The sequence below is a fragment of the Rattus norvegicus genome, chromosome 4, assembly GCF_036323735.1.
Source record: "Rattus norvegicus strain BN/NHsdMcwi chromosome 4, GRCr8, whole genome shotgun sequence".
NCBI classification, from domain to species: Eukaryota; Metazoa; Chordata; class Mammalia; order Rodentia; family Muridae; genus Rattus; species Rattus norvegicus.
Window position 1 is genome coordinate 152,834,204 of NC_086022.1, and position 25,175 is coordinate 152,859,378.

Here is a 25,175-nt window from a genome sequence, read left to right on the forward strand (position 1 = left end):
TGCTACCCCGGGCCCTTGTTTCAGGGCACTGTTCTGTTCCAAAGCGAGTATATATTTTTTATACCATTTCAATTATAATAGTTTATTATGTATATTATTAATTAAATTGCTTTTATACTATGCTTATATAATGCATTCTGATTATCCCTGCTTCTCTTTATCTCTACCCCGCCCCTGTCAACGTCCCCTTCTCCTCTCTACAAATCTCCTTCCCAAATCCCTGCCATTTATCTTGCCACCCACTGAGTCTAACCAGGGTCATCCATGTGACCACGGGTTTGAGACTATCCACTGGAGGCCTCTGAGCTCCTCAGTGGGTACGCAACAGAAGACATTGACCGCTCCCTCCCAGACTGTATTCATAGCCGGAAGTTCAACATGGAGGGCCAGGGTCCCTCCACTTCCCCATGCCCACCTGACTGCCGACAGGGTCAGTCTTCTTGAGGCTCAGGCAGCTGCTGTGCGCTCATGATTGCAATGGCTGTCACACTGGAAGGTAGCACTTGGCAGGCCCCCTCTCTCTTCTGGCTCTGAGGTTTTTTCCTGTGTCTTGGTGATAGCTTGTTACATAGTCTGATTGTATCTAAATTCTTACCTCACTGCTCTTCTTTTTGATGATTGACTTTGCTCTTCCTGAATGTTTTCACCTTCAAGTATTAGTCCGTTAGTTACACAGGGCAGTTCCTATCTGGTGGCAGTTGGTGCTGAATTTAATGAAACTGGAAATGTTGACATCTGTATCATGTTTAATCCTCCGACCCAGGAGCACAATCTATTTATTTTATTTATTCATACAGTTCCCATTAAAATGCTCCGCTCCGGGCTGGAGAGGTGGCTCAGTGGTTAAGAGCACCGACCGCTCTTCCAAAGGTCCTGAGTTCAAATCCCAGCAACCACATGGTGGCTCACAACCACCTGTAATGGAATCCGATGCCCTCTTCTGGTGTGTCTGAAGACAGCTACAGTGTACTCATATACAAAATAAATAAATAAATCTTTAAAAAAAAATGCTCCGCTCCATTTTGATGGCGTTACCCCAGCTGTGGTGTTGAGTGGCTGTCATGATTGACACCTGTCTTTGTGTATTATAACTCACCATAGCTGATAGCTGGGAGGCTTGGTGCAGGCAGGCAGCCCCTTAATGGATTTGATTTGTTTTGTTTTGTGACCTAGTTTTTCTTTAAGGGTTGTTAGTTCAATTTTCTAGAACACAGTGTATTGTTTGACAGCGTTGCAGGGTAAATTCTTACTCTTCTTACCCCATTCCTTACCTTGCCATCCCTATCTGCTGTGGCCATCTTGGATTACTTTGTGTAGTTAAAAATAAACATTACTTTAAATCACTATTATCACATTATTATTTATTAATAAACAGGAATAAAATTATCCATGGAGTTTTTAAACCACAGTCTCAGAAAAGGCTACAATCGGAGTCAGAGTTTGTTTTTTTCTGACCCTGGGGATCAAATAGAGAGCCTTGGGCAGATGAAGCCAGCCCTGTACTGAGCTACAACCCAGGCTGGAACCCAAGTTTTTCTTTTGATCTGAGATGGGATCTTGCTACGTGACCCAGGCCCCCAACTCACAGTCTCTGTCATCGGCCTCTTGAGGGCTGGGATTACAGGAGTGCACCTCCAAGGTAATTTTGTTGTAGTTTTCAGGATTGGTATTTAAATTCAGCTTAGCGCTCTCCCATAGCGCTACATCCGAGTCCCAAGCCAGAAAGCCTGGATGTGAAGAACGCCGTGCTTTTTGTTGCTTCCGGGTTGGACTGGAAGTGACTGTGTAGCTCAGGCTACCTCTCAGCTCCAGTCCAGCTCAGCCTACTGGTGTTGGGATCACAGGTGTCAGCCTTTGGACCTGTCTTGGCAGGTGACTTTGATGACTCCTTTCACCTGAAGCCCTGACTTGAGGTTGTCTCCGGTACTGTGAGGCGCCCCTCCCCCAACTTCTTTGAGGATGCTGGGAACTTCCTTTGCAGATTTCCAGATATTCGTGGAGAACCTGGCTTCAGGCGTCCTTGGAGTTTGTATTTGGTCTTTTTCCCGTCCCCAGTGAGATTGCTTTTCTACTTCAGTTCCATGGCTTGCTCTCTGGGCCTTCACCTGAGGTCTGGGCTCTGACACTTCTGGAACCTCTACATTTAGCAGGGCCAAAAAGGTGTGTTGGGACCAAGACTCTTGTTCGGAGACCGGGTTCTTGTGGCACACCCTCGCATCTTGCTCTGTCCTTCAGCTGTGGTACTAGATGGGATTCCATATGAGGATTCATCTTCTGCTTTAGCTTAGACTCCAGCAGTGAAGGACCCAGCGTTCTTCATCACTGAGTTTCTGTGCCTTGTCACTTTGAAGTATGGCCGAGGAAGCCTTCTTAGTCTTTTCTTGTCAACCTTCAATTTCTCTTCAATTTAGTTTCATATTTTATCTTTTCTTTTTCTCTATGACTTTCTTCAGACTTTGGAAAGATATTATATAGTCTTTCGCCTTGAGAGCTGACAAGTGAAAAGAGGGAAGGGAACTGTCTTCTCGGTTCTCAGGAACAGGTTTCAGGCTGTGGCACTTCTCTGATAAGTCCTCTGAAGGGTTTCTTCGGCAATGGAGGGCACAGTGGTGGGCGGAGACAGCATTCCTGCTCAACTGGAGAGGAGTGCTGCAAGAACCACTTTTAGAAATTCGTGTGACTAGGGGCTGGAGGGATGGCTCAGTGGTTAAGAGCACTGACTGCTCTTCCAGAGGTCCCAAGTTCAATTCCCAGCAACCACATGGTGGCTCACAACCATCTGTAATGGGATCTGATGCCCTCTTCTGGTGTGTCTGAAGACAGTTACAGTGTACTCACATACATTAAATAAATAAATACATACATACATACATACATACATACATACATATTTAAAGAAATGTGTGTGACAGTTCCCTCTGACAAAAATGCTTCCTGTGTAGTCTAGGCTAGCCTGGGACTCTCCATGTAGCCAAGGTGACCTTGAATTTCTGATTCCTCTCCCAGTGCTGACATTATAGGCATGGCCCGCCATGACTAATTTTTTTGTAGGGATCATGTATGTGAGGTGAGCACTCTTCTAATTGAGCCACATTCCAGACCCTTCTGGCTTTCTAGTTTGTTCCGGTGCAGTCAGGGGCTGCTAGACTCAAGGCCCAGGTGATAGTGGGGGCTGAACCAAACGTGGGGGAAGGCTGAGCTCTCAGATGCTCCTTCACCAGAGCAGACCCATGTGTTCGCAGGAGGCAAAGGTCCCTGTATGTTGCTCTTCATGCTGCCCTATAATTTCCTTCACAGTTTCTTTTTTTTTTTTTAAAGATTTATTTATTTATTTCGTATATGAGTACACTGTAGCTGTCTTCAGACACACCAGAAGGGGACATCAGATCCTATTACAGATGGTTGTGAGCCACCATGTGGTTGCTGGGATTTGAACTCAGGACCTCTGGAAGAGCAGTCGGTGCTCTTAACCACTGAGCCATCTCTCCAGCCCCCTCCTTCACAGTTTCTAACCTCTGCATGCCACATAGCCAGGGGCCCACCGGGACTTCCTGAACCTGCTTGTCTTTCATCTTTCCTGATATTCCCCACTTCTGTTCTCGCTCAGGGATCTGACCAGATGGAGCCAGACAAGGGACGACGCAGGCCCACTCAGCACAGAACCTCTGAGTGTTCCCTGTGTGTCTGTCCAACTTTCAGAACTCAGCTGTGTTTGGAGGGCCATCTTGGGTGTGATATTTGATTTCTGTTTCACTTTCCTTCCTTATCAATTACTTTATTTACCATTCTCGGGCTTATTTTAAACCTGGCTGTCTGGTTTTTTGAGCTGTACAAGTAACCTGTTCATTTTTAATCTTTGTTTTTCTCTGATAAATATATCCTGGGCTCTAGATACTGCTTTGAAAAAGGTTTGGAAGGGTCCCATCACCCATTTCTAAGTAGTTGATAATTTCCATCATGATGTTTTAGAGGCCAGGCCTATAATCCCTCTACTTAGGAGGCTGACACGGAGGATTTTGTGAACTCTAGGCCAACCAGGGGTATAGACCCAGTTTTTTTTTCTTTTTTCTTTTTTTCGGAGCTGGGGACCGAACCCAGGGCCTTGCGCTTGCTTAGACCCAGTTTTTAAAAAGAGGCCAGACCTGGTGGTGTTAACCCCACTAGGGAAGCAGGTGGATCTCTGTGAGTTTGAGGTCTAGCCTGGTCTACAAAGTGAGTTCCAGAACAGCCAGGTCTACACAGAGAAACCTTGCCTCAAAAAGAAATGAAGAAAGAAAGAAAGAGAAAGGGGTTGGGGATTTAGCTCAGTGGTAGAGTGCTTGCCTAGGAAGCGCAAGGCCCTGGGTTCGGTCCCCAGCTCCCCCCCAAAAAAAGAAAGAAAGAAAGAAAGATAGTCTGGGGTGCACACCTTTAATTGCAACTCTCTGGAGGCAAAGACAGGAGAATCTGTGAGTTCGAGGCTGGGCTGCTCTATAGTTCTCTATACATCAAGTTCGAAACCAGACAGGGCTACACAGAGAGACTGCCTCAAAAAACAAAACATGAAAGGGAACAAACAACAGAAGCATTAGTTCAGGAATGAAGTCATAGCACATTGCTTCATATGTGGGAGGTTCTGGGTTCCACCCCTCGAAACACACACACACACACACACACACACACACACACACACACACACACACACACACAAGGGGGAAAGTTTGAAAGAGGAAGGGAATCAGCAGAAGGGACTAAGAGAGAGGGTGAAGGGGGTGAATGTGATCAATGTACCTTATATACATTATGAAAATGTCACAATAAAATCCATCATATATGTAATTAATACATGCTATATAATGTTTAGCAACCCCTCTCTATCCAGGCCTGGGAGTGGAGCTCAGAGGTAGAAGCTTGGTGAGAGACTCTTGGTTCAATCACTAGCATCATCAAACAAACAAGAAGACAGAGCAACTTCTATCCTTCTTCTCCAGTTGCTAGCAGTCTCTAATCTGCTGTCTCTCAGTCTCAGTGAGAATGCTGTCCCAGGAACATGATGAGAATGCTCTCTGGGGCACATGATGGACATCTCTCATGACCATCTCCCTGCATCTTGCAACCTGTGGTGTCTTTGTCGTTGTATGTACTAGCTCAGCAGTTCTTTACAGGCCGCGTAACAGCCTTAGTCACGGGCACATGTGGCTCACCCATATGTCAGTCAGTCATCACTTTCATCATTTCTGTCTTTTGCTTTCTGTGGGTAATGCTAGTGACCAAGTGTCTGTATCAACAAGGACTAGATGTGCTATGTAATAAATGATGTCTATGCTTAGTCATTTTGGAGAGGGGAAACCAACTATTTTCTACCCTAGCTGTCCTGCTTTAACATTCCCACCAGCACTGTAGAAAGAGGCCAAGACCTTTGGGTTTCTAATGCAAGAAACCACTGTATGATCCAATGCTTTAGCACACCCCTGTTTTATTCTAAGAGGTGCATAGTCTTAGTCCTAATGTCTGAGTTCTACACAATTTCCAGTTAATTTTTGATGTCTGAGGGTGAGTTCCATTTTTGTCCTTTCCTACATCCATTTCCTACTTTTTGTTATAATGTAACAAGACTCTGTCTAAAGAGAAACCAAGCTTTCAATTTGGTCTTGTACCCTTGTACTTGGCTGAATGTCCCCATTAGCCCCAGCAATCACGTGCATGTGACATTTATTCCTTACGATTTTCTCCGATCTGTGTGTGTTTTTGTTCCCTTCCTTCCCACCCTGGATGTAGTTATTATTTGTAACTGAACACCTTCCTGTCTTCTATGCACACAGACTGCCGTTGGAGCACTGATTATGCTCATTCTAAAGTCTTACTCTGCTTGTTCAGTTACCTGTGCGTCCTTGAACATTTCCCATGATGCTCTCGCTTCAGCTTTTGTGACGCTTGTTTCCTTGGGTGTGTGTTCAATGAGGTTCAGGGCTCTGAGCTCACCCATGGCTTCTCATTTCCTGTTTACCAGTGAAGATGCTGCAGCTCTTCCTGCTGCTCCCTTCTAGGCATCAGGAAGGAGCATCTAGCCTTACATCTGTGAGCCCAGCAATGCACTTCCCAAAGTCGGATGACCTGGTCTAGTGGGGTTTTCTAGACTCTGGCCTCTAAAGCCCAGGAGTCTTAGCTTTTTGCAAGTTGAGGAAGGCACAGTGTTCAAACTTCTGCTCTCAGTAGCCTGGCATCTTGTGCACCTTTCCTTGCAGACTTAAACAGAGTCTGCCTTTCCCAGGATGTTTTATTTTATTATCTTGCCAATTGCGGTAGCAAGGAACTAAAATGACCGTACTGGCTTTATCCTGTTCTCTGTAGAAAATGAGTATACCACTCCTTTTCTCATGCGGTTGCCACGGGGTGGGCATGTTCTTTGTGCACTGCGGTCCCCTCAGTGTCTGAGAGCCGTCACATTACCTATTGGCAAACATGCCAGAAGGAGCCCATGGGGACTCATAGAATCAAACTGTCCAAGAGCCTTTCCACACTGAGTCCCGCCCACGAGAACTTTCCAGAGATTCTAGGGCTTCTCTGGCAGTGCCTGAGTATCCACTACACCCGCTGGCTGCTGTGACACCGTCCTAGTGCTGGTGTGGGCCCTTGTGCAGGCAGAAGGTACACACCCCTTCCCCTGCGGCATGGACTTGCATGCGTGAGAGCTTGGAAGCCTGCCGTACCCTGGAGTGGGTTATTCCTCCCTTTCCATGGCCACCTCTGTATTCTTCTCATCTTTTCCCATCCTGTCTCTCGGAATTTGCTGCCACTCCTTGTCTTGGCTGCGCTCCTATGGTAACCAGCTGTGCTGTGGGAAGTCATGAGAGACTGGATCAGGTCCAGGCCTTTCTACTGGCTCAGTCTCAGACCTGGGAGGTGAGGTTCATCTTCCCCACTGCCTTAGCTGAGGAGGTGTGGGTACATAATGAAAAAAAAAAGGCACCAGAGGCTCAGTTACAGAGGGCTCCTGTGGTAGTCACTCTCTATCTGGGGTGAGGCACAGGGCTCACTCTGCCATGTCTCATTCATTCCTGTCCAGGGCCACTCCTGAGGACACCACAGTGAAGTGGCTGATGGTGTTCATCTTTTATCTCACATTCTTGTCTTACCCTCCCTCCACGGCAAACACTGGGGCGTGTTCAAATAGGACGAGCGCCATTATTATTATTATTATTTTTTTTTTTTTGGGTTTTCTTTTTTTTTCGGAGCTGGGGACCGAACCCAGGGCCTTGCGCTTCCTAGGTAAGCGCTCTACCACTGAGCTAAATCCCCAAACCCGACGAGCGCCATTATTAACTTGGGATAACAACCTTAAATGCATTAGATGGCTAAAAGGTTGCCACATAGGATCTGACTATTCAAAGAGAACAGGTTTGAGCTCTCAGGGGGATGCTAGACAAGAACCCTTACTGCTTGGGAGACGTGTTACAGCTCTGGGAAGCTGGGAGAGTGGTGGTTCAGGGGTCAACTGGGAGCACTCCCTGGCAGGGCAAGTCTCTGGGAAGCGGCTCACCAATGGGGAGCAGCAGAAGTCTGCAGGAAGGAGTTCCCACCCACAGCCCAGGTTTTAGGGGCTGAAGCAGAAATGAGTCATCCTGCTTGCCACTAAGTCCCCGAGGCTGGCTATAGTCAGCTGTCCACGCAGAGGAGGTTAGGCAAAAGCCTCATGCGCAGGAACCTCTGCTGAGTCCATCTCCTGTGAGTCTCGAAGGCAGTCTTCCTCCCGTCTATTTTGTCTCAGGACAAATACAGTAGTTGAAAACTAGTTGGGTCCTGATTGGCTAAATGTGTGTATGCAAATAAGATGAGAAGTGGGACCAATCAGGAAAAGCAGAGCTATTACGATTCCCGTCTGCTCCAGTTGCTTCATCAATCTTGAAGGCTGCTGTCTGCTTCTCTTGCTTGGGGCTCTGCCAGTTTTATTCAGCTGGCTTACATTCAGCCAGGGGCTTAGGTTTCTTTTGCCCTTGTGGCTTAAGTAACTTGAAGGGAGCCTCATATCAGTCATGAAGCTGTGTGGGGCGGGGTGAAGGCGGGTGTAGGGGTGGCTCTCATCTCCATCCACAGGAGATGAACCCCATCTTCAGGTACAAACTGAAAGAATGGTTTCAGGTCCAAACTGGAAGTTGTCTGGGTACAAACAACTCAAACAAGGGGCAAGAGGCCCTAGGCTGGCCAGGTATGACCCTGAAGTCGGGATCAGCCACCCCCAGCCATTGGGACAGGTTGCCGACATCACACTCTATCTCCCTTTGCAAAATGGCTGTTACCATATGTGTGGGATGTGGCCATCCTGACCAGCCGAGCAAAGTCCTTCCTCGAATTTTCTAGTCTCCATCTGACTTTCTCTGTCTAGCCATTCATTCATTCATTCATTCATTCATTCATTCACATACTCATTCACTAATTCATCCAACAAGCGTGGTTGAAAGCCTACTGTGAGCAGCGCCATCCAAACATAGACCTCTGCGGACTTGAGTCACCATTCATGCTCCCATCCATCTAATGCCATTTCTGGGTGCTCCCAGCTCAGAGCCTATTGACTGCTTTCTCAAAGTTGACATGTCAGAGCTGAACAGCCAGAAGTGTAGACAGAGCTCTCTTTCCGGTTGGGATCTCTTGAGATAAAACTAAACATGTTAATAACAGCAGCCACATTAGAGTGAGACTCATGAGTGGGACTCACTGGGCACTGATCAAGTGTAAAGCATCGTTAGGATGATTAAAATCTGCCCAAATCAATGCTAGTATTAATAACAAGTTCTGAAAGATGATATGTTTTGCCTCCTGACATTCGTTTTCCAGTAAAGAAGCAAAGACAAGAGAGATGAGGCAATTAGGACCCCGAGGGACAGCTGTGGAATCCTTTCTTGATGCTCAGGGCGCGAACCACAGGGCTCTCCCAGTTTCCTTGTTGCTGTTGTGATACAACACTGAGCAAAACCAGCTTGGGGGAGGAAAGGTTTATGTGGCTTACAGGTTACGTCCACTGAAGGAAACTGAGGCAGGAAGCTGAAGGCAGAAATGGAAGCAGTGACCATGATAAAGGGCTGCTGATTGCCTTGCATTTTAAAAGTCCTGCAGCCTTTTAGAAAAATCCAAACACCGTCTCTTTTAAAATCTAAAGTCTTTTAACCATGGGCTCATGCAACATTAAGAAAAAAAAAAGGTTAAGTATTTTATTACTCCGAGAGAAAAGAGTTATAGCAGAGCTACAACCAGATTAAAGCGAAACCAACATCCAGCAACGCACATCTATTCCTGTAGCTCAGTGCCCAGTGTCTTGGACTCACCCATTAGCTTCTGGGTTCCGAAGACTCTGGGGAAATCCCAAGGTGAGACTCTGCCATCACAGCACACACAGATTGTCCAGTAGGCTCAGGACAGCTTCAACCACATCTGCTGCTGTCCTCAGTGGTCACCAGACAGTCTATGACATACCGGGGCCTCCGCTGCAACCACGGCTGTGTCTTCACCAATGGTTCCCTGGCCACTCTGCAGGGACTCTGACCTCCCACATGGTGGGAAACCCCTACAACCCCTTCAGTGCTGGGTTTCCATTGCGACTGAGGCTGCACCTCTACCCATGCCACTCCTGGCTCTCCAAGGAGACTGTGACCCTGCCACAAAGTGCCAAACCTCAGTTGATCTTCATGACCCTGCCACGTGTTCAAAGCTAGTGCCCCGAAGAAGACTCCTCTACACTACTGAGTTAGGCTACCAGCCTGAGGTGCAGCTTTGCGTGCTGACCCGAGATATTCACCCCAGAAGAGTTCTCCTTAGCAGTACTCGCCTCTTAGTAATGACGGCAGATTTTCCAGCCCCAGGTGACCAGTGTCCATTGTCAGCAAAGCATTGGCTTCTCTTCCAGATTCTTAATTAAAAGAAAAAGTTGCACAACTGGTGCCAGAAGAGTTTTTGATGGACCCTCAAGCTTCTCTCTGAAACTCAATATTCTTGTCCCCAGGGCTTCCACAATAGTCCCTTAAGATTAAGAACCTCCAGCACCAAATTATTTTTTAAAAAGATTTATTTTATGTATATGAGTTCTGTAGCTGTCTTCAGACACACCAGAAGAGGGCATCGGATCCCATTACAGATGGTTGCGAGCCACCATGTGGTTGCTGGGAATTGAACTCAGGACCTCTGGAAGAGCAGTCAGTGCTCTTAACTGCTGAGCCATCTCTCCAGCCCTCCAGCAGCAAATTCTAAATGCTTGATCCTCCCCATGTACCAACATGGTCATGTGTAGCACAGCAACACCCCACATTCCTGGTACCATTTCTGTCCCAGTTTGCTATTCTGTGGATAGGATAAAACACTGACCAAAAACACCCTACGGAAGGAAAGGGGTGTTTTACAGGTTAAGATCCATTATCTAGGGCAACCAGGACAGCATTCAAGGTAGGAACTGAAGCAGAGGCCATGGAGAAATGCTGCTTACTGGCTCACATTCTGCTAACTTACTTTTCCCTCCACTTTACATCTCTGTCAAAACCTCCCCTCCTCCCACTCTCTCCTCACACAGCTCCTTCCCCCCAGGCCCCTCTCCCCTTCTCCTCTGAGAAGGGCGAGCTCCCAGCCTGGCTCCTCAAGTCACTGCAAGACTAGGCACATCCTCTCCCACTGAGGCCAGACAAGGTAGCCCAGTTAGGGGAACAGACTCCACAGGCAGGCAACGGTACCAGCTAATTTTCTTATACAGCCCAGAGCCACCTAACCGGGGATAGCATCACCACAGCGGGCTGGGACCTCCTCTTTCAATTAGCAATTGTAACACTACCCCACACTATCCTGCGCCATCACCAAAGGATTTGCACATTCCTCATACCTGTCTCCCATCCTGTCCGGAAGGACTCTTTGGTCCAGGCTTTCATAATCGCAGGACTGCAAGAACAATTTCTACTTTGGCCACAGGGGGGCGCTTCCTGGGTGGAGAGACTGTTGTGACTAGTGCTAAGGATCAAGGCAGTGAGAGGGCTGTGAGAAGCTCCTCTGCGTTACCTCCCTGGTGTTGTAAAGCCAAGTCCAGTAAAGACTTGTTTTGGGTCTTTCCTTGGCCACTTTCACTAGTGCTGGCAGAGGGAGCAACACGAAGAGAGAAGCAGAGAGCCAAGGATTGTTGCATTAAGGACTACCGGAAAATCATCAGTTTTCAGCAATGACTTCACATCTGAGGACCTCAGGGCTCCTCTGTGATGTGGCCTAGCCTGGCGCCACCCTAGGACCCAATGCTACCCATGGCTGACCTGGACAGTGCTTGACTTAGGATCCCTGAGGCTGGGCTCCCAAACTGCTGGCACTTCCAAGCCTCAACTCAGCCTCTTAGTGCAATCTATCTGCATCTAATTTCATGGTTGTGAGAGTCTCTGCTGGCCTGGAAGGGGTCCCAGTGGCTGGAGCATGATTTCCAATGTCCTGGGCTCCTAAACATCCCTCCATGAGACCAGTGTTGTCTTCCACTGAAGAGCTACTGCCTTGGACTCACCCACCAACAATGTGTGCACCAGGAAACTGCTCTGTGGTGGGGATAGACCTGCTGATCCCTCCTGGTGACCCATCTACCCACTAGGATCAGCCTCTGGGGGTCACAAATGTCTGCTTCTGAGTGACCCAGGCAGTGCATGAAGTTCTTGAGAGGCTGCCAAGTTATGGCTCCTGAATGCTTTCCTGACAGAGGCAGGCGTCCCAGAAGCTGGCAGAGACCCCTGACAATGGATGTAACTGCTGAACAGCACCAAAATTGCTGAAGAGTGGGGGCAAAGGAGTAGAGCGCAGATGAAGGCCAGGAGAGTCCAGGCAGGAGAGCCGCAGACCCTGGTCACTGGAAGAGTACAGGGTTCAAAGTCCCCAGGGTCCCAGACCACAGCCTGAGAATTGCCAGCCTGCAACTGTAGCCCACACAGAACTTAGGCTCCTTGTCCTTGAGGCCTGCATGGAGACCAAATCAAACTGTACCTACCACTTTCCACTGCTACTCTCCTACTGCCACGGTCACTGCTGTCAAACACTGAGGCAAACAGAAGCCCTGGAGGCCAGCATGTAGGGACCCTAGTCACGTGATTTGTGACAGAATTCTTCTAGCTACATGAAAACATTTTATCTCAATTATAAAGGAGTCAGTTCACCTGTAAGGAGGCTTCGAAGCTGAACCCAGATAAGCACCTCAGCCTCCAGTAAAATGGGCACTCGGCAGTTTCCCCTCGGCAGAAAGAAATGGGCTCTGTGCACAGCTCTCCTCTTCCCAGTGGAGAGGTGAGGCGAGGAAGATATGCTGGAGATTTCCACTCCACTTAACATCCCAGCTGGTCCACCAGGTTCTGTATCTTTCCTTCTGGAAGAACCAAGCATCCTGATGGTGGTAGTGATCTTTTCAGTGATTTTGAGATATCTGAGATAGCTGGGCTTCCCAAGAAAAGTTTATTTAGCTTATGGTGCTGGAGGTGAAGGGTGTGGATCTGTTTTGGTGAGGGTTTCACCATGGCAGACAACAATGGCGGGAGGATGGATGGGGGAAGCAGACAGTCACTATGTGGGAAGCAAAAGAGAAGAACTCAGGGGTGGGGCCTTAACTCTCTTCCAAGAGCTGCCTCATCTCTTCTGATGACAGGGTCCCTGTGATCCAGGGCTCTCCCACCAGATCCCAGTTCTCTCTCTCTCTCTCTTTTTTAAGATCTATTTATTTATTTTATGTATGTGAGTACACTGTCACTGTCTTCAGACACACCAGAAGAGGGCATCAGATCTCATTACAGATGGTTGTGAGCCACCATGTGGTTGCTGGGATTTGAACTCAGTACCTCTAGAAGAGCAGTGAGTGCTCTTAACCACTGAGCCATCTCTCCAGCCCCCCAGATCCCAGCTCTAAAAGGTCCCATGGGCTCCCTAATACTGCTGCTTGGGGAGTCAAACTCCAAGTCACAGACCTTTGGGAGACAACCAAGTCATAGCCAAGGTGTAGCGACCCTCTCCCAGGCACGTCATCAGTTGACTTCCAAGAAACCCTGCCAGCCTCTGGGAGTTTATTATTCTGTAAAAAAATGTTTTATTCAAAACCCAGTTGCTGAGTGCCTGCCCTATTAGACTGGGTGAGGATGCTTTGGGAGACCATGTGTGTTTGTACTGCTGGTGGGCACTTTTCTTGACCTTACACGTGTCACCTCTACACTCATCTGAGGGGGTCTCACTTGACACCATTTGCTGACATTGAGACAGGAGTTTGGAGAGCCTGAGGGATGTGCCTACATGTGCATAGTCAGCGAGGGACATGGCCAGGACTAAGGCTGGCTGTGGTTGGTGCAGTCTGTAACAACCTAGATCTCCTTCCTGAAAACTGCTCTGTGTGGCTTCCAAGCAGTCCTGTCACCCAGAGCGCCTGGAGCGTCCAAATAAGAGAACCATGGGCCATGGAGGTCCTTAAGATCAACCTTTACAGGCCAGGGACTTGCTTACCATTTTGTGGGGGGCGGTTTCACATTGTACATTTCTTTCCAGGGAGGTTGTTCAGTGCCTAATTTTTGTGCACACCAGTGTGTGACCTCCTGGTCTTTAAGGAGTGGCAGCCGAGTTCCAGCTGGGCCGAGGAGAAAGGGACATTGTCTACGCAGTATCCTCAAGACACCTGCTACATCTTTTCAAGACCTTTCTTGGTCCTTCAGCCGGAACATCTGACCTTCAGGGATCTTCTGAAGGGCCACTTGGTTGCTGTCCTTGGTGCTGATCAGCAGGTTGCCTGCTTTGTGACCACCTTCCAAGGACCTCAGCCCCCAGTCCACCTCCCCAAGGCAGAGAAGGGGTTATCTGTTCTCTATATCAAGCTGGATTAGACTGGCTATGGTGGTACATCCTGTCATTCCTGCACTTGGGAAGCTGAGAAAGAATGGAGAACTCAAGATTGGCTGAGGTTTCATAGTGAGACCCTGTCTAAAGAAGACGAAGGAGGAGGAGGAGGAGGGAGAGGAGGAGGAGGAGGGGGGGAGGAAGAGAAAGAGGAGGGGGAGGAAGAGGAGGAGGAGGAAGAGGAGGAGGAGGAGGAAGAGGAGGGGGAGGAGGGGGAGGAGGGGGAGGAGGAGGAGGAGGAAGAGGAGGAAGAGGAGGAGGAGGGGGAGGAGGAGGAGGAGGAAGAGGAGGAAGAGGAGGAGGAGGGGGAGGAGGAGGAAGAGGAAGAGGAGGAGGAGGAGGAAGAGGAGGGGGAGGAAGAGGAGGAGGAGGGGGAGGAGGAGGAGGAGGAAGAGGAGGAAGAGGAGGAGGAGGGGGAGGAGGAGGAAGAGGAAGAGGAGGAAGAGGAGGGGGGAGGAAGAGAAAGAGGAGGGGGAGGAAGAGGAGGAGGAGGAGGAGGAGGAGGAGGAGGAGGGGGGGAAGCAGCAGTGGAGGTACAAGGCCCTGGGCGCGCCATTTTAGCCCTTCCTTATCTCCAGAGGAGGATGCTGAGCTCTTGTGAGGAGCCACTTCCCGTCGGGCAGTTAGTTGCAAGAGTGCCTGCTGAGATAGAAGCTCCCTTGGGTGGAAGCACATTAGTAATGGCTGTTACCCTGAATAAGCATTGCTCTGACAGTCCATTTCCCTTTTCACACACTCAGGAGGCTGAGGCTGGAGGATCATAAGTTCAAAGCCTGCCTGGATTACAGAGTTAGTTCAAGGCCAGTCTGAGTGATTTAGAAAAGTTATGCCTCAAAATAGAAAGTAAAAGGGGGCTGCGGGTCAGGGTAGAGTGCACATCTAGAGTGTGCGGGGCCCCGGATCTGATCCCTAGTACCGTGAAAACAAACAAGCGGCCGAGCAAAACAATGGCTGCACTCCAGCTCGGCGGCCTGCACCTTCTGCCTCTGCTTCCTTTTCTCAAGATGACAACCGGACCTCACAAACACATCTATTCGCCCTTCCCCCACCCTGCTGCTGGTACCTGTAAACATGGATCTACACTGTTCCTAGTGCTGACCCTCTCCTAGAGCAGTGGAGACCTGAAGGCTCTCATCCACACCCTCTCAGCTATCTGGACAGCTCACACCCAAGTGCACAACCCTAGGAAGAGCTTTGTATAAAAGCAGCTTTTCTAATGGGTCCATGATGGGAAAGTGAAATTCAGCCCAGGTCATACAAAACCTCTTCTTCCTTCTAGGTCCTTCTGGCCCTGTTAATTCCTCAAAGGCACACACCATACACTGGCTTCATGTGCAAGCTCTTGGTCCAGAGAGAGAAAACGTGCCTCAGGTTTATGTTGTACAGGCACGGAGAGTGTCCTTCCACATTCCCATGGAAATGGCCAGCGCCATAATAAGAAAACAGGAAAAGAAGAACCCATGGAGGAACTTAAGGCATGGTCCAGACACGTCAGAAAATTTAGAACCTTGTAAGAGCACAAAGGAAGAAAATACTTTTTAGGGGCTCAGCATTAAGAATTCCCTCTGACTTCTCTTCACAAACCAGGTAAGGAGAGAGGGGAGCGTTTTCACCTACAGAAGGGAGGCGGGTGCTCTGGGAATGGGAGGGAGGCGGGTGCTCTAAGAGAGTGGTGAGAAGAAGCCACAAAAAAAGCTTCTAAAGTTCTTGTTCTTCATTGTTCACACAGGTAAGCTTATCCAACAACAGTACGTTTGATGATGTGTGCTTGTGTGCACGCACATCCCTTTATGTATAAGTGAAGACAATGACCACAGTCCTGACCAGAACAGAGCAGAAGAGAGGCCATGCAAGGCACGGTGGGTGCAGCCGTCACCTTAGCACCTGGCAGGCAAAGACAAGGTTTGAAGAATTTGGTCGTGCTTCGCTTAGAGGCGGCTTTCATGCTTCCTGTTTATTTACTTTTCTGCCAGTTGAACTTTTTGGATATGTGATTTGCCATCTGGCATTAGTATAGGGGAGTCAGAATGTCGTTTTTGCCTTAACATTTTGTCTGGTCCCTTCCTACACTGATGTTCCCAGTATAGGAAGTACATAGTACATAGCTGTTCCACAGTTCTTAAATACCGTGGTCCGGGTTCGCACCCTGCATCTCCTTTCCACTCCGGGGGTTTGTCACTGTCACACTGGTACGTCTAGACATGCTTTCCTCATACACGCTGACAAGCCCACCCCAGTCATCTCTGGCTCAGCGTTCTCATTCATCGGTTGGGTCACAATAACTTTCCAGCCGCTTATCTGCTGGGCTGGAAGCCCGGTGTCCTCAGAGCAGAGCTGGAGAATGTCCCTGAGAGTCCTCTCAACCAGAAGAGGCCTGCTGTCACCACCCAGAAAATTCTTCCAAGGGGTTATTGAAATTCATGATGCTACCCCCATTTCTTTGACAGAAGACAAGAGTTCCCAATTGCTGACGTTAATGGAACCTTTTCTTCCTTCCTAAATGTGGCGGAAAATGTCACTTTCAAAGGAGGGAGAGACAACCATCAAGTTTAAGTGTTTGGAATCCCTGTTGAGCCATTGGTAAGGCTCCGTGAGAACGGTCTGAATTTTCCCATTTCCCTAGGCCTGGGAAGAAGAAAGAAAAGGTTTTCGTGTTGAGATTTTTAAGCCTATTGGTATTGGAACTTGAACCAAATGCATTTGTATTATGAGATGGTCATGGGCCAGGATTGAAATGTTATGGTTTAGATGGAAGATGTCCTCCTTAATAAGCCTGCCCATGTGTTTGAACATTTGTTTACCAGCTGCTGGTACTGTTTGGGGAGCTTGTGGAGTCTTTGGGAGGTAGGGCCCAGAGAAAGTGGATCTCTGGGTTTGGAGGGTGGGGGCCCTTGAGGTTCATAGCCCATGTCTACTTCCTAACTCATATGTACCTCCTGGTTTACTAAGATATGAGTAAGAAGCCTCGTGTTCCCATGGTCCTGGGCTAGCCTGCTACCATGGGGCTAGCCTGCTACCAGGATGGATGTCTCCCATCAAACTATCAACCAAAATAAACTCATCCCTTTAAAAGAATGGTTCTAATCCAACAGCTGGGTGTCAGAAAATTGGAAGATGATTTAAGGTATGCTTGTATGCATGTGTGTATGTGTTCTGGGAATTAAACAGGGCTTTGCACATGCAAATCAAACATCTCGCTATTAATATACACCTCCAGTCCAGAAAAAGAGACAATTCTGCAAAGAACCCTAGCTCTGAATGGGAGGAGACAGACTGTATGGAAGCTAGGAGGCATACACGGAGATGTCCAAAGTATCTTTTAGAAAGAAAGGTTAGATGTTCAAATGGAGGAAATCAAAGAGAGACTCAAGGGAAGGCGTCTATAGCAGAATGTGCCACTCAAAACATAGCTGCCTGAGACCAGACTATCACCCCTCAAAATATGCCTGGAAGAGACACAATAAGGCACTCAAAATATGTCTCTTTGGCTGGAGGACTATTTTGAGAACTAGCAGACACAGAAAGGATTGTCTCTTCTGGTGTTCAGGTACAAAAGTCCAGAACTACAGCTCCAAGGTCAAAAGAAATGTATGTATTCTACTTTTGGGGTGAAATGTCTAGTGTCCTCTAAAGTGGGCATTTCAATATCCACTCCTGTTGGCTGTGTGTGGAGGTCTCACTGGGCTGCTCTGACTGCCACCAAGTTGTTTGTCCCATGACTTTGAATCTGCCCCCTCCCCACTCCGTTGCAAACTTAAAAAGAAGAAATATTTATTTTGGATCATGGGTCCAGAGGTTGCTGTTATTGTCTATTATCCTGTTTCCCTGCCCCCGATTCACAAGAAAAATAACTTAGAAATTACCATTTCCCTTACATAAGAAACGTCTTATCAGGGCTGGGGATTTAGCTCAGTGGTAGAGCGCTTACCTAGGAAGCGCAAGGCCCTGGGTTCGGTCCCCAGCTCCGAAAAAAAAAGAACCAAAAAAAAAAAAAAAAGAAGCGTCTTATCATTTGCCCAATGTCTCCTTTTCCTCACCTACCCACTCCCGTTCTCTGGCAACTACCACGATACTTTTCTGCTTTTACGAATTGGACTGTTTCAGACCCCACATGCCCCCTCTGTAGCTAGGCCTGCCTATTCTGCACAGCCTGCTTGAACACTTATGGAATACGTGTCACAAATAAAAACAGCCAAGAACTGTAACTGAATTTGGTGTACCTTTGTCCTCTGTGTCAGACAAGAGCCTCCAAAGGGGGCTTCCACAGGGAACACGCTGGGCCCTGGTAGTGCCCATGGAATGACATACTGGATCCACAGTGTAAGTCTGGACTCAAGTGTATGTGAACTTTGCCCGTGGAGCCCACTAGTCTGGAGCACAGAGATCACCTGAGTTTTGTGAGCCGTTTCTCTACAATCCTATTTCAAGGAGTAGTGAGAACTTCTAAACTTGTTGTCAATTGGTTAGAAATTAGGGTGACCTGGGGACCCCTGAGTTTATAGCTGATGTAGTCAGGTCTGGGCCCTTTGCCCTATGACATCTGGGTTGTCATTGCCCTTGTGTGGTACAGACCCTCTTCTGCTTGTCTTAGTACAACCCTCTTCTGCCTTGGGTCCTCCACATCAGCTCACCCTCTGCTGGACTGACATGGTGCCTATCAGCCTCCCCTCCCCCAAATCCCCATGTGGCTGTCTGTCAGCCCAGCAGTGCACCCCAGGGAGCTCTTGCCATCTTCCAATGTGTAATGTAAATGGCCCATTTCCTTGGCATAGTGTAGCCATCCCCCTCTGCAGTGCCTGTGCAGGAAGGGACTTTTAAGTGTTTTGACCACTGTCCCAATACCTGGCACAGGGCAGATGTTCAAGGAATGCTAATTCACTGTATGGTTGCTCACACAACAATGTTCAAAGTAGCAAAACCATGACAGCCCTTTAAGTACCTACGAATGGTAAATGGAACATGCATGTTACAGTAATGTCCTAGTTAGGGTTTCCATCGCTGTGTGAAGGCACCATGACCAAAGGCCACTTGAGGAAGACAGGGTTTACTTTATCTTACAACTCTCATGCCAGAGTCCACCAGTGACAGTAAAGCTAAAGCAGGGCAGGGACTCAAGGCAGGAGCTGAAGCAGAAGCCGTGGAGGAGCACTGCTTACTGGCTTGCTTCTCATGGCTTGCGCAGCCTGCTTTCTTATGTAATGTGGGACCCATCACTCAAGGGTGGCACCATCCACAGTGAGTGGGCACCCCCCAATCAGTCATCAATCAAGAAAATGTCCTACAGACCCGCCCACAGCCCATCTGATGGCGGCATCTTCTCAAACGAGGTTCCTTCTTCCCAGATGTGTGTAGGTTTGTCTCATGTGACAAAAACCAACTGGCACAAGTATCTGTTTTTAAAAATTAATAAATAAAGTTGTATATATTTATGGCATACTGTTGTTTTGAAATATATATTGTTGTGGAATGGTTAAATTGAGGTAATTAGCATTTTAAAAATCTCACATATTTATCATTTCTAATTCTTGTTTTGTTTTGTTTTGTTTTTTGGGTTCTTTTTTTCGGAGCTGGGGACCGAACCCAGGGCCTTGCGCTTCCTAGGTAAGCGCTCTACCACTGAGCTAAATCCCCAGCCCCTTGTTTTGTTTTTTGAGACAGAGTCTGATGTAGTCAGGGTGGCCTCCAACTTAGCTGAAGGTGACTCTGAACATCTGGTGTTCCTTGCCTTCAGCTCCCGAGTGTGAGGATTATAGCTCCGTGTCACCAATGCCAGTTTCTGTGGTGCTGGGGATCAGACCTAAGGCTTCTTGGATGCTTCTACGCAAGCACTTACTGGGGAAGTCCCCAACCCTACTTGTCATTCTTTTGTGTTGACATATTAGGGCACACTTACACATCAGAGCACCAGACCATTATCATGATGAACAAATTATGTGTGATCTGCATAAAAACAGCTTGAGAATGCCTTACCCAGAATGCCTTACCCAGAATGCTCAGGCCAGACGTGTTTTGAAGTTTAGACATTGTCAGATTCTGAAATATTTGCATATGTCACAGTGAAATATCCAGGGGGCGGGACCCACACTCTGACACAAAGCTCACTTGTGCTTTGTACACATCTTACACAAATAACCCGGAACGTCTACCATATTTTAGAGTGTCTGCTTTTTGACTGACTGAAACCCATGGCAGGAAGATAGGTGTGGAATTTGCTGCTTGGGCTATTTTTTAAAAATCATATTTTGGCACGTTTTGAAGGTCAGATTTTTGGATTAGGGGCATTCAACCTGTTCACAGATGTGATGCAAAGTTATGACCCCATTTACAAGGTGAAAAAACCCACGACAGCTACCAGAATGGAAGGTTCATACAGCGAGAAGAACGATTCCTAAGCTGAGAGTCACTCGAGGGAGGAGGTCTGGGGCGAGTCACTGCCAAGGGACCTGAGAGGGTTCTCGGAAGCAGCACTGGCCTACTTCTTCCCCTCAGTGGTGTTTTTGTGGGCGTTCTCATTCTCATCGTCTCCAGGCGGTAAACAGACATTCACACGTTCTTCTGAATGTAGGGCATAGTTCACAATATAAAAACAGGAGAGTGGGTGCGGGGGGTGTGTGGCTGAGGGGTGGATGCTGGTGAATTTCGTGTGGGTTTAGTGTGACCACAGAGCCATGTGGCTTCCTCAACAACCCTCAGACAGCTGAGGGGCCACGTGGAGAAGGGGTAGCGGAGTTCATCTGTCACGGGAGAATGTCAGATCCAGAGGCAGAGGGAGGATTAAGATGCATGGTGAAGGTATGGGTAAGACTGTAACACAAGGCTGAGCAGGAGGCAGGAGAAGGCAGGAGAAGGCAGGAGAAGGCAGGAGAAGGCAGGAGAAGGCAGGAGAAGGCAGGAGAAGGCAGGAGAGAGAGGTCAAGTGGAGACCATCTGGCCATGGGACCAGAGACCCTGACAACCATAGATGCTTATGGGACCACAGTGTTGGCAGCTGGCCAGAGTGACAGTCATGGTGGCAGGTCCACATGAGAGAACTTCAGGGGACCACAAACCTTCAGGGGACAGCATCTGCATATGGCTGTGATGCTGAGCAGGAAAGAAAAGGGAAGTGGACCCAGGGGTCTACAGTGCAGTGGGGACTCACACAGAGTGGCACAGAAGGGGAACCCCACATCACACAAAGTGAGACAGGAAGCCTGCAGCTTGGGAGCACGTGGGAAGAGGGTTAGGATGGGTAAAGGTGGGCTGTGTCTGGGCCCACACAAAGCTACCTGCCTTTATCAGTCTGTGAGTAGCAGGCTGTGGTTGGCCACCGTTTTAGAGAGGTTGTCTTACAGCGTTTGTGATGTATGTGGTGTTACCTGGCACAATGACAGATATGGCCAAAATGGGTGTAGTTATGCCAAGGAGGCTTCTTAGAGACTATTTCTCATCTCCACAGCCTACACTCTCCATCCACTCAAAATCACCCCACTCGAACTCATGTGAGGGAGATCAGAACTACTCCCCAGTCCCTCAACCTGGATCTCAGCCATGGACAAGACACATCTTCAGGAAAGTATCATCAGGCAGCTCCACCACGGAAGGACACTGGGGAGGACACTGGGGAACGTGTCTGACCAATCCAACCCCCTGCATATGGTCTTTGGTTTCAGAATTTTACCATGGACCTGGGCTTGTATGCTCTGTTTGATCAAAAAGATTAATATGCAATTTAAATTTGATATAAAATGAAACCACATAGACACTCTACGTAGCTACCCTTGGGTCCTTCTTTTCTGTGACCCAAATACTTGTGGTTTTGTTTGCAGCACAAACCCAGTTGTGAACATTTTCTCCCCCCCCCTTTTAAAAAAAGATTTATTTATTTTATATATGTGAGGACACTGTCACTCTCTTCAGATACACCAGAAGAGGGCATCAGATCCCACTACGGATGGTTGTGAGCCACCATGTATGTGGTTGCTGGGAATTGAACTCAGGACCTCTGGAAGAGCAGTCAGTGCTCTTAACCACTGAGCCATCTCTCTAACCCAACACTTTCTGTTTCTATAGTCATAACTATCCTGGCCTAAGCGGTCTTCATCCTTAATCTGTTTATGATAATAGGTTTTTGTTTTGTTTTTTTAGCATTCTATTACAAAATACTTGAAGCTAGGCAGTGCATACAGAACAGAGGGTTATTTAGCTCATACTCTGGAGACTGGACTGATTGATCTGGTCTGTATGATACATGATCTACTCATTGGCCGTGCAAACCATTCACGTGGAGAAAACATCAGTGAGCAAGAGAAATCAGATAGAAAGGCATGACATCAGAGACTGGGAAAAGTTCCGTAGTTTATCAACAACCCTTTCCTGAGAACCCATCAGTATTCGAGAGAAGCACCCCAAATAGTCGAATCACTCCCACAGGGTTCTGTAACCCCAGCCCCAGAGGATCTGATACTCTCTTCTGAACTTGCTGGGTATTGTGTCCACATGGTTCACAGCCATACGTTCAGAGAAACACTCATCAGACACGTACAATAGAAATAAACCTTTAAAAAATATATTTAAAACCTATAGACAGTATCTGAAAAAAGATATGGCCAGATGTTTGCATTGGAAAGGATTTCAATTATTTTATAATCATTAAAAATAGTTTTTTTAAAAATAAATTTACACAAATCAAAATGTGTTTTATTTTGTTTTGGTGTATGGGATCATGTGATCAGCACTGAAACAAGGAGGCAGCTACAGTTTGTCACCTAAAGGTTTCTGGCACGCTAGTCAAGCTTTTCCTTGCCACCAAGCCGGGAAACCAACGACCAGTCTTCATCGCTACTGTCTTCTCTTTTCTAGGACACCACGTAAGAAGAGTTGGGCAGATGAATCTGAGCTTGGCGTCTCCTGAGTAACGCAGCCAAGAACCAGTCAAGTTGTGTTCAATACGAGCTCTCTTCTCTTTCACTGTTGGGATGCATTCTGTTGTCAGCTGCACTGCCTGTCTTTAATCCATCTATCTGCTGTAGAATTTGGGGGTTGTTTCTGGTCCGCGGCCACAGTAGAAATTTTTAGAAAGCCCTTTTCAGGAACCGATAGAATACAAGATCTGATCCAGTTAACAATTTAGAAAGTTTAGACTTCTTTAGCCAGCCCCACCCAGTTGGTGTATGTGTGGATTAGTCATGCTTTGCAAGGGCATGCAGGGCATTTCCTAAAAATAGAATACATCCTAAGCTGTAAATAACATAAGAACAAGCCAGGCACGGTGGAGCATGCCTGTTAATCTCAGCACCTGGGCGCTGAGGCAGTTGGGATGAAAGTCCCCCCTCACCCTGGGCTGCATAGAGCCTGTGACCATAATACCAACTACTCTGAGAATTAGGGGATGGTCTGCTTGACCTCGGAGTTCTGGATCATCCACAGCAGCATAGCAAGATCCCTTATCTTAGAAAGAGATCGGCAGATTGGTGATGCAACTCAGTGATACAATGCTTGTTTACGGTGTGTGAGAGGCTCTGGGTTTAACACACATGCGTGCGCGCGCGCGCGCGCGCGCACGCACTCACACACACACACACACACACACACACACACACACACACACACCCTGGTGATCTGTCATTGAAGTGCTCCCCACAATTAACAGGGAAACCCACAGCTAGACAGTGTGTAGAGAGAGGGAGGCTTTGGGATCACTCCGTCCTAAATGGGATGTCTTCAAAGCATCCCATCTGCCACGGATCAGGGATCTACGCGGAAGGGGAGGCAGAAGGATTCTAAGAGCCGGAAGTGGTGGAGGACTCCAAGGAAACAGTCTTCAGAATGGAGCAGCAACCACAGGATGGACACCAGTGCCCACCAATGAGAAGGGCGAAAGGATGTACAGTCCTACCCCTAGCCAAGATTGTGTTTGCAATGGACACCTACTAGGAACAGAAAATCAGCTTTCTTCCGTGGAGTGCTGGATCACCCACACTCCAGGGCAGGCCTCATGCTCCGGAGCAGCTGGCTCCCTTTTTTTGGGGGGGGCTTTTTGTCTTGTTATTTTATTTGCTTGCTTCCCCCCCCCTTTTAGAAAGAGAATGTACACGAAGTAGGTAGGATAGGGAGGTGGGGGAGAATCTGCAAAGGGTTGTGGGAAGGGAACCATGATAAAAATATATTGCAAGAAAATTTTAAATAATAATAAAAAAACACAAGCTGAATGTGCATTAAAGATGGGGGAGAGGGGACAAAAAACAAAACGAGAAAGAAGCAAAGGGGAGAAATCTTTTCAGAATGCAAATTCAGGGGCAAATGCCTATTAACGTAGTCACTGAATTGCTGTATTCTTTTAAAGCATCTATTGGACACACATTTGCTTTTGTTTATATGTTATACTTCCAAATGTTTTAAAGTTCACAGCAAATGAACAAACAAATAGTGGGAATGATGGGAAGAGATATAAATTAAAATTAGCCATAGTGAAGGTGGGCCGTTTGGCATGTTATACTTCGAATTCTCCTCCTCCCCCACCTTCTCCTCATCTTCTCCTCCTCCCCCACCTTCTCCTCCTCTTCTTGTCCCTCCTCCTCACCATCACCATGACCACCACCATCAGAGAGCTAACTCCTATGAGGCTTACTCACCACCACTGAGCTATCTCTTCAGTCTTGATCTCCATTATGGTAATGTCTCACATTTTCCGTAAAATACTTTTTTAAAAAACTGAGGTCATGGCATTATTGTGTAAAACCCTCCTGCTCCTCGGTTCTGTGTTAAAAACACAATGGGTTAGTGGCGACCAGGTCAGCTGCTCGGTCACTTGGCACATCCTGGGCTCTCTTCTCCACCACACCCACTCTGGCCTCCTTGGATCCTGGACCCCAGGACTTTTGCATTTGGTCTTCCCTGGGCCTGCGCTCTTCTGAGTCAGCATGGCTTGACTCCGACAGGTCTTTGTTCAAACGCCCTTTCATCGAAAGACTCCCTGGACCACCCCAAATAGATCCTCCAACTTGACTGCAACCACATTTCCTATCTGGATTTTGTTGCTATTCTTTCTTCCGGGGATCAGTGGTACCCAATGCTTGAATGGTTCTCAGACACCCCCCAACCCCAACCCCCCCCCCCCGTCTAGTCTACTTGCTATGACAATGTCAACTTCAGTGAGGCAGGGGCCGTCACATTTGTATTCTGTGACCAGATCAATGATAACATCTAGCATATAGTAGCTGTTCCAGAAACTCGCTGAATGAGTGAAAGGGGTCTTCGGTCTCTTCAAGATGTGTGGGGCCCCTCGCGATCTTCCGTACAGACCCTGCAACCTGTGGGCTTGCTGTGTTCTTCTGCTTGTTTGGATCTGG

The 25,175-nt window shown here is 47.8% G+C and overlaps 1 long non-coding RNA gene across 1 annotated transcript; it reads left to right on the plus strand.

Moving 5' to 3' along the window:
- Window positions 1–14,517: 14,517 nt before the first annotated feature.
- On the plus strand, window positions 14,518–17,845 carry LOC120102376 (uncharacterized). Its single transcript, XR_005503849.2, has 2 exons — window positions 14,518–15,432; window positions 15,575–17,845. It is a non-coding gene; the product is annotated as an uncharacterized LOC120102376 (long non-coding RNA).
- Window positions 17,846–25,175: the final 7,330 nt, after the last annotated feature.